This window comes from Cornus florida, unplaced genomic scaffold (assembly GCF_030987335.1).
Source record: "Cornus florida cultivar Cherokee Brave unplaced genomic scaffold, ASM3098733v1 CherokeeBrave_3.0.0_Hap2_Chr08, whole genome shotgun sequence".
NCBI lineage: Eukaryota > Viridiplantae > Streptophyta > Magnoliopsida > Cornales > Cornaceae > Cornus > Cornus florida.
Window position 1 is genome coordinate 45363736 of NW_026775578.1, and position 16554 is coordinate 45380289.

Here is a 16554-nt window from a genome sequence, read left to right on the forward strand (position 1 = left end):
TTTTGAAATTAGTACTGTAATAACTTATGTGGATTACTAAAAAGGCTTGAACTCCAAGAAATTTGTTTTGTAGCTATTTAAAAACTATTTTTGCATGTCTAAATGTTAGATGTGTTTCATATAGATGTGAAATGCATATTAACGGGTGTGTATGCATTATTACTTAACGGCTTATGTTTCTGAATTAGAGGATAAATACTCCATCCATTACATTTGGTATCAGAACTAAATCAAATCATTAATCTAGTGTCGTACCAAGTGCTCACCTAAGTGAACCCATTCGGGAGGACCCTGGGTCCAGACCGGATAGGTAGAGTGATTCGACCACAACGAGAGTGTCGCCTGTTTGGGTGTGAGAGAATATTAAAGGTGTCTAAATACGATACTTTTGGAAGCATATTTAGTAATTTAATATTCGTTGTAAGATTTTCAAAAGCAAAACACATGAAAACATGTTTATTAATGTTAAAATGTTGCATGATTGTATTATAAAATGGCTTGTTAAAAGGGCCTGCTTTATTTATTTATTATTTATTTGTTTTTTTGAAGTATTAACCTTTTATTTTTTTTAAGTATTCACCGCTATGTATTTGATGGTATAGTGCAAAAACATTAGAAAACACAAATTTAATATTATCAAATGTGTTTGAAGACACCAAAAATTATCCGGGCTTGGTATGATCCGTACTGCTAAGAACGGGTCGGGTATGGATAGCCAGGATGGAGCAAGTCCACGCTGAATGGGCCCAGATTCAAGAAGTCATTTGCGGAAACCCATGTTAAGATGAAAGAATTCAAGTCCAGACAAAAGAGAACAAGTTAGGTCTAGCTCAGGGGTGGTTATAACCATCTATAAAGAAGGAGGATTGAGAGGGAAAAGTGGTTGAAGTTTATTGGGAGTGTAAAGTTTCTCTCTCTACTTTTGGGGAAAAATTCTTTGTACTTTCAATTGGCACCGTCTGTGGGAAGAACAAAGAGGATTGATTGGTGTTGATCTAGATCGATTCGATTCAAAGCACTCTGCGAAGAAGACGATTAATCTCTGAAAGTTGAATCAAAATTGATGGAAATGCGATCTGTCTTGATGAATCTTGGTTCCAGTTGATTTCGAGAGGTTGGCGTCCGATCCACGCAGATCTGATCTGTGCTTGATCCAGCAAGCTGTACAGTTGTGATTTGCTGAGATTGCTAAATCTGGCCAGTAGCGAACAGAAGTCAGCAAGTGTGAGTCCAGATCTGGTGCATATGCGTTAGCGAAGCTCCGATCTGATCAAAAAATCTGATGTTGATGACTTTGCTCCGATCTGGAATGATGATCAGAGAGGAGAGCTCAAATCCTTTGGAAAATGGCCAGCAGACGAAGCTCGATGAGTTGATAAACATGATCGACGCCTTAAAGAAAGAAAATGCAGAGTTGCGCGCTGGAATGGAGCGTCGAGAGGCTTCTACAATTCCGAGGCCACCTCCGGAAGGAGAGGGAGTCTTACCGTCCCATGCTATTCGTCAAGGTGATCCAGAAGGTGTTAATCGCGTTGATCCACATCGTAATGAAGTTATAATAGACGATCTACCTCCGAATGTCCGTCAAGTAGAGGATCGAGAAGGATCTATTCATTTAGAGCCACAACGCAAACGAATCATGAGAGAGGAAGCGCCGGCGTGTGATTATAAGGTTGCATCACCATGGCAAAGTGAGTTTGCAGAAGACAGATCGTTTGATCCACCTTATCGACCTTCGATGGCAACATTTGACTACCGTAGTTCAGAAAGGAGATCTGCCAATTGGGGAGTTCCGTCACGATTTTCAAGGGAGAACGAAGCATTGCGCTCATCAGCAAGGACGGTTGTATCTCCGTTCACTAATGAAATTCTAAACGCACCGAATCCGAAGAAGTTTTTCATGCCGATCTTCATTCTGTTTGATGGAACAACTGACCTGGTCGACCACATCTACCACATTCAGTTGAAAATGGCTCTGAATACTAACAATGATCCTTTAATGTGCAAATGCTTCCCTACAAGTTTGGCTGGACCAGCCCTCAATTGGTTCAAGAATCTGACTCATGACTCAATCGCTAGTTTCCAGGACTTGTGTGACAAGTTCATAAGCCAGTACTATGGGAATAAGCGTCCGGCTAAAGATGTATCAATCCTTTTCACAATGAGGCAGCACGAAGATGAACGACTCCAAGCTTTCCTCACCCAGTTCAACCTTGTTAAAAGCATGGTAATGGAATGTCATCCATCCACAGATCTATGCATTTAAACTTGCAATGAACCGGGGGACACCGTTCCACACAAGCTTGGTGGTCAATACGCCGAAGACCATGGATGAGCTGAACGAGAGAGCTGACGATTTTGTTCGTTTTAAAGAAGAGGAGGCAGCTAATTCAAGGAAGATGTCAATTATTTCGACAGAAGAGAAGTCCAAAGCCAAGATCCGGCAAAAACAAGCTCAACCGCAACGTCAAACCTCCTGGAAGGCAGAGAAAAGGTCTAGGGAGGAGGAGTTGGTTACTCCACTCAAAGTCACCTTGGCAAGGTTGTACCAAGAAAACAAAGATAAGTTTCGCCCTCCTTTACCAATCAGACAGCCTCTTAAACAGAGGGATCAAACTAAACACTGTGCTTTCCGTAGTAATTTTGGACATCAGACTAACGAATGCAGGAACCTAAGGAGGCAAGTGGAGATGCTGATCGTAAAGGGGGAATTTGCAGGCTATGTTCAAGGTCCGGCGCAAGAGCAGAACCGACCGGCTGAACAGATTAAGAGAAATTAGAGGCCGAACCACCACAGCACTTAGCCCGTTCGGATTATAAATGCAATTCATGGCCGACCTGAACAAACAACGGAGTCAGAAGAGTTGCTCAGAACGCGGTTACGCCAGGCCCAGTTGAAGAGAAGGATTGGCAGCGTACATGCTTTGCACCAGCAGAATGCATCCGTGTAGATAAAGTTTGACAGAACAGACCTGCTACGCGTTCAGATTCCTCATGAAGATCCACTGGTCGTCAGTCTAACAGTTGTAGAATGCCTGGTACGAAGAGTGCTGATTAATCTAGGAAGTAGTGCAAATGTCATGCCTAGAGTGACGTTCGACCGGCTTGAGATCGAACCCGAGAAACTTAAACCCACAGGAAATCCATTGCTAGGATTTGATGGGAAGCGAGTGGAGCCCATTGGCATGATGGAATTGACAGTACAAGCTTCTGAGAGAGTTTTGACTGAGAGTTTTGTGGTCGTGGAAATTCATCCATCTTATAACCTCTTGATGGGAAAATGGTGGATTCACATAGTTTAGGGTGTCCCATTAACCTTACATCAAGTAATGCGATGCTTGGGTCCAGATAGAACCAAGGTGATTGACATTCATGGGGACCAGGTTGTAGCTAAAGAATGCTATTCAGTGACTTTGAAATCTGCTGGAAAAGGGAAAAATCCCATCCGTTCTGCCAGTCCAAGATAGCAATTACAAGAGCCTCCACCCAGCAAAGGTGGGGAGGATGAGCAGCTAATTCTGACCGCAGAACCTCTTCTTAATGTGAAGATCGACCATAAGAAACCGGATCGAACAACGAGGGTGGGATCCAGACTTACTGAAGAAGAAAAACTAGGGTTGATTAACTTTTTGACTCGGAATGCAGACGTATTCACATGGAGCCATTCAGATATGCCAGGGATTAATCCTTCTGTATCTTGTCATTCCCTCAATGTGTATCTGAACGCAAAACATGTAAAGCAGAAGCAGAGAAGATTTGCTTAGGTAGGATTCATTAGAGAAGTTCAGTACTCTGTCTGGCTCTCCAATGTCGTTGTGCAGAAGAAGAATGGGAAATGGAGAGTATGTATTGACTTCACTAATCTAAACAAAGCTTACCCAATGGATAGCTTCCTATTGCCAAGGATTGATCAAATGGTGGATGCCATCACAAGATACGAGCGATTAACCTTCCTAGATGCTTCTTCCGGTCATAATCAAATCCCCATGGACCCAATTGATGAAGAGAAAACTTCTTTTGTTACTGAACGAGGGACCTATTGCTACAAAGTCATGCCGTTCAGATTAAAAAATGCTAGAGCTACTTATCAGAGGCTGATCAGCAAGATTTTCAAAAGCCAAATGGGGAGAACCGTAGAGGCTTACATTAATGATATGGTGGTCAAGAGTAAGAAGAAGGATGATCACCTAGCGCACCTGTAGGATGTGTTTGATGTGTTGAGGCAGTACGGGATGAAACTTAATCCGACCAAATGTTCATTCGGCGTGAGCTTTGGTCAATTCTTGGGACATGTGGTCAATCATAGAGGAATTGAGGCTAGCCCAGCGCAGGCAGAAGCTCTGATCAGAAATGCAGAACCAAAGACAATTAAGGAGGTGCAGGCATTCACAGGTCGAATAGCTGCACTGAGCCGATTCATTTATAAGCTCTCAGACCATTGTAAACCATTCTTTAATACAATTCGAGGCCATGAAAAGCAAGCCTAGGGGGATGAACAATGACAGGCACTAACCAGCCTGAAAGATTACATGCGCAACCCTCCGATTCTGTCTACTCCCGAGCCAAATAAGAAGCTCTTTCTGTATCTTGGGGTATCCAGCATCGCAACTAGTGCCGTTCTGATCCGTTGCAAAGACGGAAAGCAATTCCTAGTGTTTTATGTCAGCAAAACAATGGCCGAGCTGGAAAGAAGGTACTCAAAGGCCGAACAAATGATCTTGTCGTTGGTCAACGCAAAAATGAAGCTCAGACATTATTTCGAATCCCATCCGATTGTCGTCTTAACAACCTTTCCTTTAAGGATGATCTTGCACAAACCAGACCTATTAAGAAGAATGACAAAATAGGCCATTAAGTTGAGCTCATTTGATATTACATACAAACCCAGAACGGCAATCAAAGGACAAGCGGTGGCTGATTTCCTACTTGAATGTGTTTACGACTTAGTAGAAGATTATAGTTGTTCCTTATGGAAGCTCTTTGTAGATGGCTCTTCAAATCAAATGGGGGCAGGGATTGGAATCTAATTGCAAACTCTAGAAGGCACCATACTGAGCCAAGCTAAAAGACTTGAGTTCAACGCAACCAACAACGAGGCAGAATACGAGGCATTATTAGCTGGGCTGAAATTAGCTAAAGAGCTGAAGATCAAGAATCTAATTGCTTATAGTGATTCACAGCTAATCGTTCGGCAAGTCACTGGGGAATATGGAACCAAGGATAAGATCATGGAAGCATACCGAACCGCGGTTCTACATGAGGCGAAAGGCTTTGATCAGATCAGGTTCATTCAATTGCCAAGGGAGTATAATGAAAATGCCGATCGCTTGGCCTGTAGTGCATCCAGTTCTGGAGAAACTCTGGCTAGGGTCATCTCGGTTGATATGTTGATCCAGCCATCCCATTTTTGACGAGCTGCCAGATCCGAGTGCTCAACACATTAATGTTATACCATATGAGCCGAGCTGGATTGATCCGATCATAGCTTTCATACGTGATGGTGTGCTACCCGAATAGAAAGATAAAGCAAGAAAAATCAGGTCCAACGCTGGGAAGTATGCTATTGTGCATGATTAGTTGTATAGACGGTCCTTCTCAGGTCCATACTTGAAGTGTGTTACCCCAACAGAGGCTAGGCAGATTATACGAACCATTCATGAAGGTGTATGCGGAAATCATTCAGGAGGAAGATCTTTGGCACACAAAGCAATGACACATGGGTACTTTTGGCCAAACATGGCATGAGATGTAGAAGAATTCTCTAGAAGATGTGATAAATGCCAGAGGTTCGGGCCATTGATACACCAACCACCTGAAGACTTGCATGTAATGGCCACGCCATGGCCTTTCGCGCAGTAGGGGATGGATGTAGTTGGCCCTTTGCCGACCGCAAGATCGCAGAACAAGTACATTCTGCTAACAACTGATTACTTCACCAAATGGGTGGAGGCAGAGCCGTACTCTAGTGTCACCCAAACTCAAGTAAGACGTTCATCTGGAATAATATTATCTGTCGTTTTGGTATACCAAGGTCAATCGTTATGGACAATGGAACCAATCTCGATAGCAAGCAAGTGAAAGAGTTACTAGAAGAATATGGAATTAATCAGAAGTTAGCAGCAGTCAGTCATCCCCAGGCTAATGGTTAAGCTGAAGTCACAAACAGGATAATATTTGCCTGTATCAAGAAGAAACTGGAAAATGAAAAAGGAAAATGGTTAGATGAGCTTCCGAACGTCTTGTGGGCTTACAGAATAACCCCAAGACGGCCGACCGGGGAAAACCCCTTCGCTATGGCGTACGGCACTGAGGTAATGATACCAGTCGAACACTTGGTTCTAACCGTTAGAAGCTTGGCATGGAATCAAGAGCAGAATAATAGAATGCTAAGGTTTAATCTTGATCTGCTAGAGGAGAAAATGGATGCAGCTGCAATAAGGCTTGCTTCTTATCAACAGACGCTCACAAATAGCCATAATAAGAGGGTGAAGCACAGAGACTTCGCCTTTGGCGATCTGGTTTTGAAAAGGAAGATGTTTTCCTTATGGGAAGGTCCATACAGAATCGCAGAAGTCATAGGAAAGGGGGCATACGTCCTAGAGACCATAGCAGGAAGGTTGGTCAGTAAGCCATGGAATGCTACGTCTCTGAAAAGGTACTACCAGTAGAAGTAGAGTTTAATTTCAAACAATATGCACGTTTTGAATTGCATACTTGCAAGTGTATGAAATTTTCAAGTTTTATGAAAGATGTTTACTTTGCTCAAAAGATAATTGACATCCTTCCCACTTAGCAAAGTCAGTGGCAGCTGGCACTATGAGCCGAACGCCAAACACTTGCACAAAATAAGCCAAATGTCGAGTGGCAAGTGGCGTTTTAGCCGAGCGCCAGGCATTCAACAAAGTCAGTGGCAGCTGGCACTATAAGCCGAACGCCAAACATTTGCTCAAAATAAACCAAATGCCGAGTGGCAAGTGGCGTTCTAGCCGAGCGCCAGACATTCAGCAAAGTCAGTGGCAGCTGGCACTATGAGCCGAATGCCAAACACTTGCCCAAAATAAGCCAAATGCCGAGTAGCAAGTGGCTTTCTAATCGAGCGCCAGGCATTCAGCAAAGTCAGTGGCAACTGGCACTATGAGCCGAATGCCAAACACTTGCTCAAAATAAACCAAATGCCGAGTGGCAAGTAGCGTTCTAGCCGAGCGTTAGGCATTCAGCAAAGTCAGTGGCAGCTGGCACTATGAGCCGAATGCCAAACACTTGCCCAAAATAAGCCAAATGCCGAGTGGCAAGTGGCGTTTTAGCCGAGCGCCAGGCATTCAGCAAAGTCAGTGGCAGCTGGCACTATGAGCTGAACGCCAAACACTTGCCCAAAATAAGCTAAATGCCGAGTGGCAAGTGGCGTTTTAGCCGACCGCACTATGAGCCGAACGCCAAACACTTGCCCAAAATAAGCCAAATGTCGAGTGGCAAGTGGCGTTCTAGCCGAGCTCTAAGCATTCAGCAAAATCAGTGGCAGCTGGCACTATGAGCCGAATGCCAAACACTTGCTCAAAATAAACCAAATGCCGAATGGCAAGTGGCATTCTAGCCGAGGGCCAGGCATTCAGCAAAGTTGGTGGCAGCTGGCACTATGAGCCGAACACCAAACACTTGCTCAAAATAAACCAAATGCCGAGTGGTAAGTGGCGTTATAGCTGAGTGCCAGGCATTCAGCAAAGTCAGTGGCAGCTGGCACTATGAGCCGAAAGCCAAACACTTGCCCAAAATAAGCCAAATGCCGAGTGGCAAGTGGCGTTCTAGCCGAGCGCCAGACATTCAGCAAAGTCAGTGGCAGCTGACACTATGAGCCGAACATCAAACACTTGCTCAAAATAAACCAAATGCCGAGTGGCAAGTGGCGTTCTAGCCGAGCGCCAGGCATTCAGCAAAGTTAGTGGTAGCTGGCATTACAAGCAGAGCGCCAAATACTTGTTTAAAAATGAATCAATGCTGACTGGCAAGAGGCATTCGAGCCGAACGCCAGACACTTATGAAAATTGAAAACAAGGTTGAAAATTGAAAACTTGAAGAATGAAAGTTGTGCTGAAAATAAGTATTGTCATTCATTACAAAATAATCCTGAGGTACATGGCTTGATGATCTGAGGATACATATAGGTACATTCTTAAAAAAAAAAAAAAAAAAAAAAAAAAAAAAAAAAAAAAAAAAAAAAAAACTGGTGCAAACGATTGCAGTATGCTAGTTCTCATGGTCTTCTCCAGGCTGTGACTCGTTGTTCTCCCCACCATTACCCTCTGGACCATTGAGGTCTTCTCCATTCTCATCTGCACTATTATCCTTGGGGGGAGAATCAAGGTAAATCACCCCCTCAGCCAGCATGAGTCTGTCAGAGGCAACTGAAGAGGAGGGCACAATAGTAGTAATGGGAGGAATATTCAGAGGATGAAAGGGTGGAGCAACTCCTGAGGATGCAACCTTTCTGCACTCGATAAAGATATTCTTAGCAAGGTCGCAGGGTGGATTTGGGTAGTTGTTTGGTGGGTGGATATCCAAAGAAGTGTCCAACTCATCTGGACCAGCACAAAAACTTGATTCACCTTCAGGGGGAGAATGGTCAATAAAGCCGTCTCTATACCCTTCAGCATACCGGAGGGCACTGGTTCTGGTGAAGTGGGCAAGGAGAGCTTTCATACCCCCTTCAACTTTGCCAATCATATTCAGCAAAAAAGAACGTTCATTTAAAAGCTTTTTCCTGTAAATTGGCATGAGACAACCGGTCAAATATAAGTGAATGCTGAAGGTCTCCCTTCTCAGCCTTCAGAACATCAACTTCATCCTGAAGAGAGTCCCGTTTAGCCTTAAGGGTATCTCGTTCAGCTCTGAGGGTGTCCCTCTCATTTGCCAGATCGTCTCTCTCTGTTTTTAAAGCGGCAGCCCCTTTCTCTGACTCGCTTAGCTTAGACTCAAGCTCAGCAACTTTGACCTCAAGGCGGCTTTCTGCTTTAACAGATTTTTTAAGGTTTGCAGAGAGAGATTTGAGTTTCTTGTTCAAAACCTCAATGGTCATCTGGAAGGTAAACATCCCGAATAGAGTCTGCACAGAGGAAGGGAGATTCTGGTCAGTCTAGCCACTAAAGAGTTAAAGTAGAAAGAGACATATCTCAGTAAGAAGAAGAGTTACCTCCATGGCAGCAGCTGGGAACCGCTGGAACATCTCACCAAAGGACAACTTGTTCTAAATTTTAAGATCCTTGGGAGTCCAAAAACCCTTATAGAAAGCAAAGAAAGTGAGGGGGTCCTTGTACATAGAGTCTGTGGGGCCAATAATCGAGCCTTCTTTACGGTTGAGCAAAGGTCACCATGGAAGAACGGATGATGTTGGACCAGAGGTTCTGGCAGACTCACCCTCTGGAATGAAAAACCGAGCTGGGGGCAAGGGTTTAGTAATCCTGAAAGAAGCCATCCTGGTCCTCCGGGCTGGTGGGACGTCACTCTGGTTATGATCGCCTTCAGGCATTGGCCTCTTTCCCAAATTTTTTTTTGACAGACCAGCACTAACTGGTCCTTCATTGTTCTGGGAATCTCCAGTATCCTGAGTGCTCTCTGAAGAAGTGTCAGACAAAATATTTGAATGCACAATGATGGGAGCAGCAGGACGGGCTTTAGCAGAATGATCCACAATAAGGTTCTCAGCATGGGTGAACTCAGAAGGCCCAACAGCAGAACGACTTGTGACTTGAGTCATAACTGGGGCAATCACAACTTGTTCTAGGGCAGAGACAGTAGAGGTAGATGATGTGGTAGTAGGTGTAGAGGAAGATATGGTAACAGGAGCAGCAAAAAGGGTGGGATGTGATACCCCTCGGATCCGAGACACGGGTTGATCAAGCCCAGGCTTAAACCCGAGGGAATATCTAACAATTAATATTTTATAATGAACACGGAATACAAAAATGAATTAAGAAATGAAATTAAAGCTGAAAGGAACTAAAAATAGAAGTCACAAAAATAATATAATTATTGAAATCCATCAAACCCAAACTTTACAACTCGGGAATCCATCTCTAGTGGACCCCTAATAAACATCCAGACTGAAATAAAACAATTGTAATAACATCCAAAAATAAACTAGGGAGAGAATCCTACATCGTCGAAAGAGTTAATAGAGACCTCTGCTCAGCACGAACACGTCTAAGCCTGGAACTGTCGTGTACCTGAAAAATAGAAGTGGGTCAGGCCCACGCGCAAGTTCTATACTTCTAGAATCCAAACAGAGGCCCGATACGTATGTACATCCTAAACAATTCAACAATAGCTAATAGTCTGTAAGTATATATATAGTCACACTAAAGGACTCTTACTGGACTATAGGCCGGTCTTAACCTGAATAGAGGTAACATGCCTAAATGCACACGAAGTGGCATGTGTACCTAAACCTAAACAGGGTACACCTCTAACCATCGTATCCAGCTATACATCCTAATGCATATACGCTCCCTAACCGTCGATCCTGAGACTCAAGCTCATATCGAGGTACCATAACAATATATTTAAAGTCCATCATGAATCCTAGTAGTGCCGCTCAACTAGTTGTTGCTATGACACTACAATTAATAGGACTTAACTTTTAGTTAATCCAGTTCTTAATCCAGAATAGGTAGGTTTTGGTATTTTGAATCCAAACCGCCCTTAGTATACTACCATCCCATACCGGTGTATACTATCCAATCATCCAATAGTTGATAAATATCAACAATTAAAGTAAACATCAACTAAATCCATACATCCCACACTTGATACCAACAGTAGTAATGTAAGCATCGATAAGTAGAGTACAAGTATATACATAAACATACTCAGTACATACAGTTCCATAAAATCCGGTATACTATTAAGTTTAAATCTTAATAACATTCAACAGCCAGCAGTTGATATTACAGATCTCAAAGTAACTATCAACTAAGTTCATAACTCCAATAATTGATACAACTGAAATCATGAAAACATCAAGAACAGAAATACTGTAAGCATATAGACATATTTAATCTATAGCATTTTCCCAAAATCCAGTAATACTAAGTTGGTTTAATTCTTAATATTATTCCAAGTTGGGTTAATTCTTAATACTATTCCACACCAATTCATTCAGAACAGTTATCATTCAGATACATGATCATGATATACAGTTAAGCGTGTTACAATTATATCGTTCGTCTCAGAAGACTACTAATTCAGAGAGTTAAACATTACTAACTTTCCAATTCCTAAACATAGTGAAACTGTCTTATTAATTCCTCACGGTCCAAACTGTTCTAAGCACATAGACTTAATTAATACCACATCTGGAGCCTTAATCTAACCATATACATCCATTAGACATTTCATATTAAATCCTGAACTTAACTGGAAACTTCAGAATCAACCATCGCATGCAAAACTAACTGGAACGAAAAAAAAAAAAAATGCACCAAAGGAGACGTATCTAAAAAGTGGAGCTGCCTCCTTTAGACCTTGGAGCCGGCTCCACTTTTTGGAGCCGCCTCCACATAAAAAGGGAGCCGGCTCTCTCTAAGGGAGAGCCGGCTCTCTCCCTCTCTGTCTCATTTCTTCACCCTCTGTCTCCATTTTACGCCTCTGTTACTTCACCGTCACAATTTCCAGAGACTGTAACCCAATCTCAGCATATTCCTAGTCTCGTTTAAGTCTTTATTACATTACATACATATGTTTAAACAGAGAGATATGCAAGCAACTATCACGTTTTAACAGAATTTTAAGCATACAAGATATACAGATCAGTTTCCAGTTTAAGCACGAACAGAGCATGTGTTTAATTGATTTAGTTAACCCTAGAACTGTTTAAGAATGCAAAGAACACGAAACCTAAAGGAGAGAGTAAGGATAGAACTTGCCTTTTGAGATTTTTGTTAAATATCTCCACGTTGTCTTCTACGATCTCCGGCGATTCCTACTGCAAACTTCCTCTGTTCCTCCTCTTTATTTCCACAGACGTGTTTTGGGTTTTTTTTTTTTAAAACCCTAGTACAACCTTATTACATCTATTTATAAGGTTACACAAAACCTAAAGCTAATTGAAGCCCTAATGTGAAACCTAATCGGCCCATAACACCATTAAGTGAATAAGCATGTCAGTTACTTACCACCAATCCTACAGTAACGTGAATTTAGGAAAATAAGTAACTTTAATTTATTTTAATTACCAATTAATCAAAAACTAAATAAAACAATAATCAAAGAATTAAAGAACACAATTAACCCAATTAAAACATTAAATAAAACAATTAATGAAAAGAAAACAACAAATGACAATTAAACCAATTAAAACATTAAATAAAACAATTAATGAAAAGAAAACAACTAATTACACTTAAACCAATTAAAACATTAAATAAACCAATTAATGAAACGCAAACAATTAAACAAAATACCGAGACTATCCTTTTGAAAATTAGGGGTAGTACATGGGAGCAGAACGCCTCCTCCTGCTGAAAGATGGAATCTGAATGTTCTCCATTGTAGACCCTAAGAGAGAAATGTCAGAGAGATTGTCAGGAGTAAGCAAATCTGTAGCTGAAGGGACGTCATTCAGCACTGTAATAACCCGGTCTTTTTCCTCCTTTTCCATTTTCGGTGATTTTCTTTTTTCGTCTTTTTCCTATTTTATCTTTTCCTTTTTTCGTCTTTTAGTCGTTTTTCATTTTTCCTTGCATAACTTCACTTGTTGTGCTCGGTTTTGATTCCGATTTTGCATACATTCATGATATTTGATTTCCATGACATTGGTATTTTTACTTTTCTTGAAAAACATGTTAGATTAGTACTTTTCTTGTAAATGGCATGAATACATACTTTAGTATGATTATTTACAACTTTTGGGGTTTTAGTGTAATTATGTAAAATAATTATTTTTCGTTTTGGGGACCTTTTTGGAATTTATTTTGGAGATATTTTGAAAAAGGACCATTTTACAATTTTTGGAAAGTGTGACAAGTGTCACACTCTCATGGAGCCATTTGTTAGCATTTAGGTGAAGAGACTTGGCACCGTGACTTCTTGACATTTGGTGGGTGGAGATTCATCCATGTGTTGGCCTTAGATTGGTGCACATGTAACCATTGATTATTGACAAGTGTAAGCTTGAGATTAAGCCTAAGGATAGAGCCTTTGATTGTGATAAGTGTAGGATCAAGATTTAGTCTTGCAAGTGTGTGTGTGAGAGGTAGTGTAAGAGTACATAGTGAGTGGAGGATCTCTAACCCTTCCACTCACCATTTTTCACTTATCCTCTTCATTTTCCTTAGTTCTTCAAAGTTCTAACCTAGCCACCATTGGAGAAAAGCTTGGTTAATAGCTTTCTTCTTCAATTTTGGTGCCCTTCCATTTATCTTAGACTAAGAACCTTAACTAGTAAAAGTTTCCTTTCATTCTCCTCTTCATTAACCCTAAGCTTGTTTTCCATTTAATGTTTGGTTGCTTGGATTATAGAGATTCAATTCTCTATTGAGGTAGGGGTGGTAGTATGTTTATATTTTAAGTGTTTTATAATCCTTTGGGGTTTAATATATATTGTGTACATGCTTCTAATATGATAGTCTTGCATATTATAGGAAATCCTTATGATTGACTTAGGGTTTATTTGATTTAAGTATGTATATTGTGTATGTATCTTGTGTAGGATTATTGATGTTGTATATAACTCTTATTGATTTGAATTACTATACTATTGTGATGAGAATTCTACATTCAAGTTGATTACTATTGGTGATTATAATTTTTTTAGAAGCTTAATACTATAAATGTTGTAATCTAGTATATAAAGCTTATTGTTGAAACATGGTTTAAATTGATGAGTTTGTAGTATTATATTGCACATTATATCATGTTAATAACTTGTCATTTATTATGCCATTATAGATTTGGAACCCTAAGACATGGTTTGTATGGTTTCAAAGATATATGTGCATAGAAGGTGGTTTATATGCCTTAAACTATGATATATAAGTTTTGAACTTGATATATTTTGGATTTTCTTGGGATATTGTGTTATAAGTGACATGGCTAAAGTTTAGCTTTAGTATGGGAGGTATGAGTTCTCCCCAATTGAGATTGTGCGCACTAGGGTGGTCTTCTCAGCGGGTTAATGCCTGGAATAACCATATTGATCTTGGTTTAGTCCAAGACGAGATGTCCAAGTTTTCCATTATGTGATTTCGCATTAAATTTCAAGTTGACAACCAATGTTTAATTGTAACTTGTAATTTTTGGTTGATTGCGAATTGATGTTGTTAAGCACATTGACATTGTTATGTGTTGTTTAAGAATCATTTAAGTTAGCTTAAGATGATCCCTTAGCACACCTTGAACATAGACGTTAAGTGGAATGCTCCCTTGTATTCGTCTATATTGATCTCGCAATGATATTGAAACTTTAGGGTATACGCATATGCTTCTCTTACGAGTAACTTGATTACTCACCCTAGTGGTTTGGGTTATTTTTCAGGTAAAGAGACCATGTTCATGGATGCTCATCATCCTTAGGAGCTTTTGAGCTAGTTGAAGTATTTTTGTATATTAGCATGCACTTGTATAGCATGTTTTATCTTTTGGATGTAATACTTTTGTATACCATGGATGTATGGAATTTTAGAAGCTAAGATGGCTTCCTTCATGTAATGTGTATCTAAGTACTCTCTTTGATGCTTGTTTTGTATGTGTAGCATGAGGCCAAGAGCCATTAACATGAAAGATTACAAGCATGTTCTCTTTAAAACTCAAGTATTGCCATTGTAGCTTATTTGTGAGAAATGTAGGTTTTGTATGCTAAACTTGTTAATGGAATGTAAAGAGGATTTAGGCCATGTTGGTACATCTATTTTATCATATTGCATGCACTTGCATACTCACTTTGGCAAACAATACCTTCCTTGATGAAACAAAAACCTAAAGTTGCATATTTTCGAGTTTTGACCCTATTCTGTTACAGGGGCATTTCAGGTATTTCACAATGAGTTTTTTTTCATTTTCTCTTATGAGTCACGTAGAAAAATTGATTTTGAGGGGGGTTTATTTTTTGTGTTTTTCCAGAAAACATCATCTTGGCCCTCAAAAATCCATATTGATCCAGAAAATCCTTACTGTTAGGTTTTGCAAATTTTTAGTATAAATGTAGTTGGTACTATTCATCGACTTTTTTTTTGAAAATCGTCACGACCGATCCAAAACTTCTGGAGGTCATGTGGGTGTATTTTAAGATTGCATTTTCAATTTAGGCAATTTAAAAACCTCCCGAAGCCCTATTTCCAAAACTTTGGGCAGTAGCTCGGATTCATTTTTTCCTCTTGACCTGATTTTCTTGGGGGCATTCTGGGCATTTTACAATGCTTTTTTTTAATTTCTGTACGCGATTGGGGTAGGAAACTTGATTTTAGGGGGGGTTTATTCTTTGGATTTTTTCAAAAAAGTCCGTTTAAATGCCCGTTTTTACTCTCAGTTGCAGCAGTGGTGGGTTGTCCTCGTCGGGCCGCCATGACATCATTTTTGTTTTTAACCTTTCTCCCCCGTCCGGACTCCAAATTGAGTAAAATTTTTTTTGAACTTGACTAATTTGTCATTGTCTTTCCAGTGGTGTGCTCGATAGCACCTGAATCCATTTTTTGCAAAATAACCATTTTGCCCCTAGGTTCTTTTTGTCCGTTTTTGAAACGACGCTTCTGCATTTGTTTCCTTTGGATTCCGTGACCTCATTGAGGGTCACATTGGTGTCTTAGAGACGCATTGTATCTCTAGAGACCGTTGTTTCACCTTTCGCTTTCGTATTTCGGATCCATTATCGGGTCATCACTGACGCACCGGGTTTACAAAAACTTGGGCTGTCACAAGTGGTATCAGAGCTCCTAGGTTTGAACACCTTAGGACGACGGGTTTTGGATGCATATCATGCTTTTGTTGATCTACTTTGACATATTCACATGCTTTTGATAACATGTTTTGTCTTTATAACATGTTTAAGTGTTTCTTGATTACACGTTTGATAGTATGACATGCCTTTATGCTTATATGCCTATGTGGTTAAGAGCATTTTAGTTTGACATGTATGCTTATTTGCTTTAAGTGCTTAACTGTTTTAAGAGCTTTCTTTGATTGCTTTAGCATGACAGTATGTTACATATCTTGTCTTGCTTCGTGTCTTCTGCATTCATAGTGTGAGTTGCACTTGGTTATAATAACTTATGTTATTGTTGACCTCCTTTCTTTTACATGTTTAGCACCATGGTTGTCACGCGTGGAGAGTCTTCACGTCAAGGCACTAAGGAGCAGGTGGCTAACACCGAGTTCACACGGGGCCAGGAAGGCCCATGATTCATGTTCGTGGCGGGGGAAGCTAATCCACCACGGGCACCGACTTATGAGGAGCGAGTGGCTCAGGGAATCAATCAGGGAATCGTTGAATCTCTACAGGAGTTGATACGTAGGCAGGTGGCAGAAGTATAGATTCCAGCACCGGCACCGGCACCGGCACCAATAGTCAAT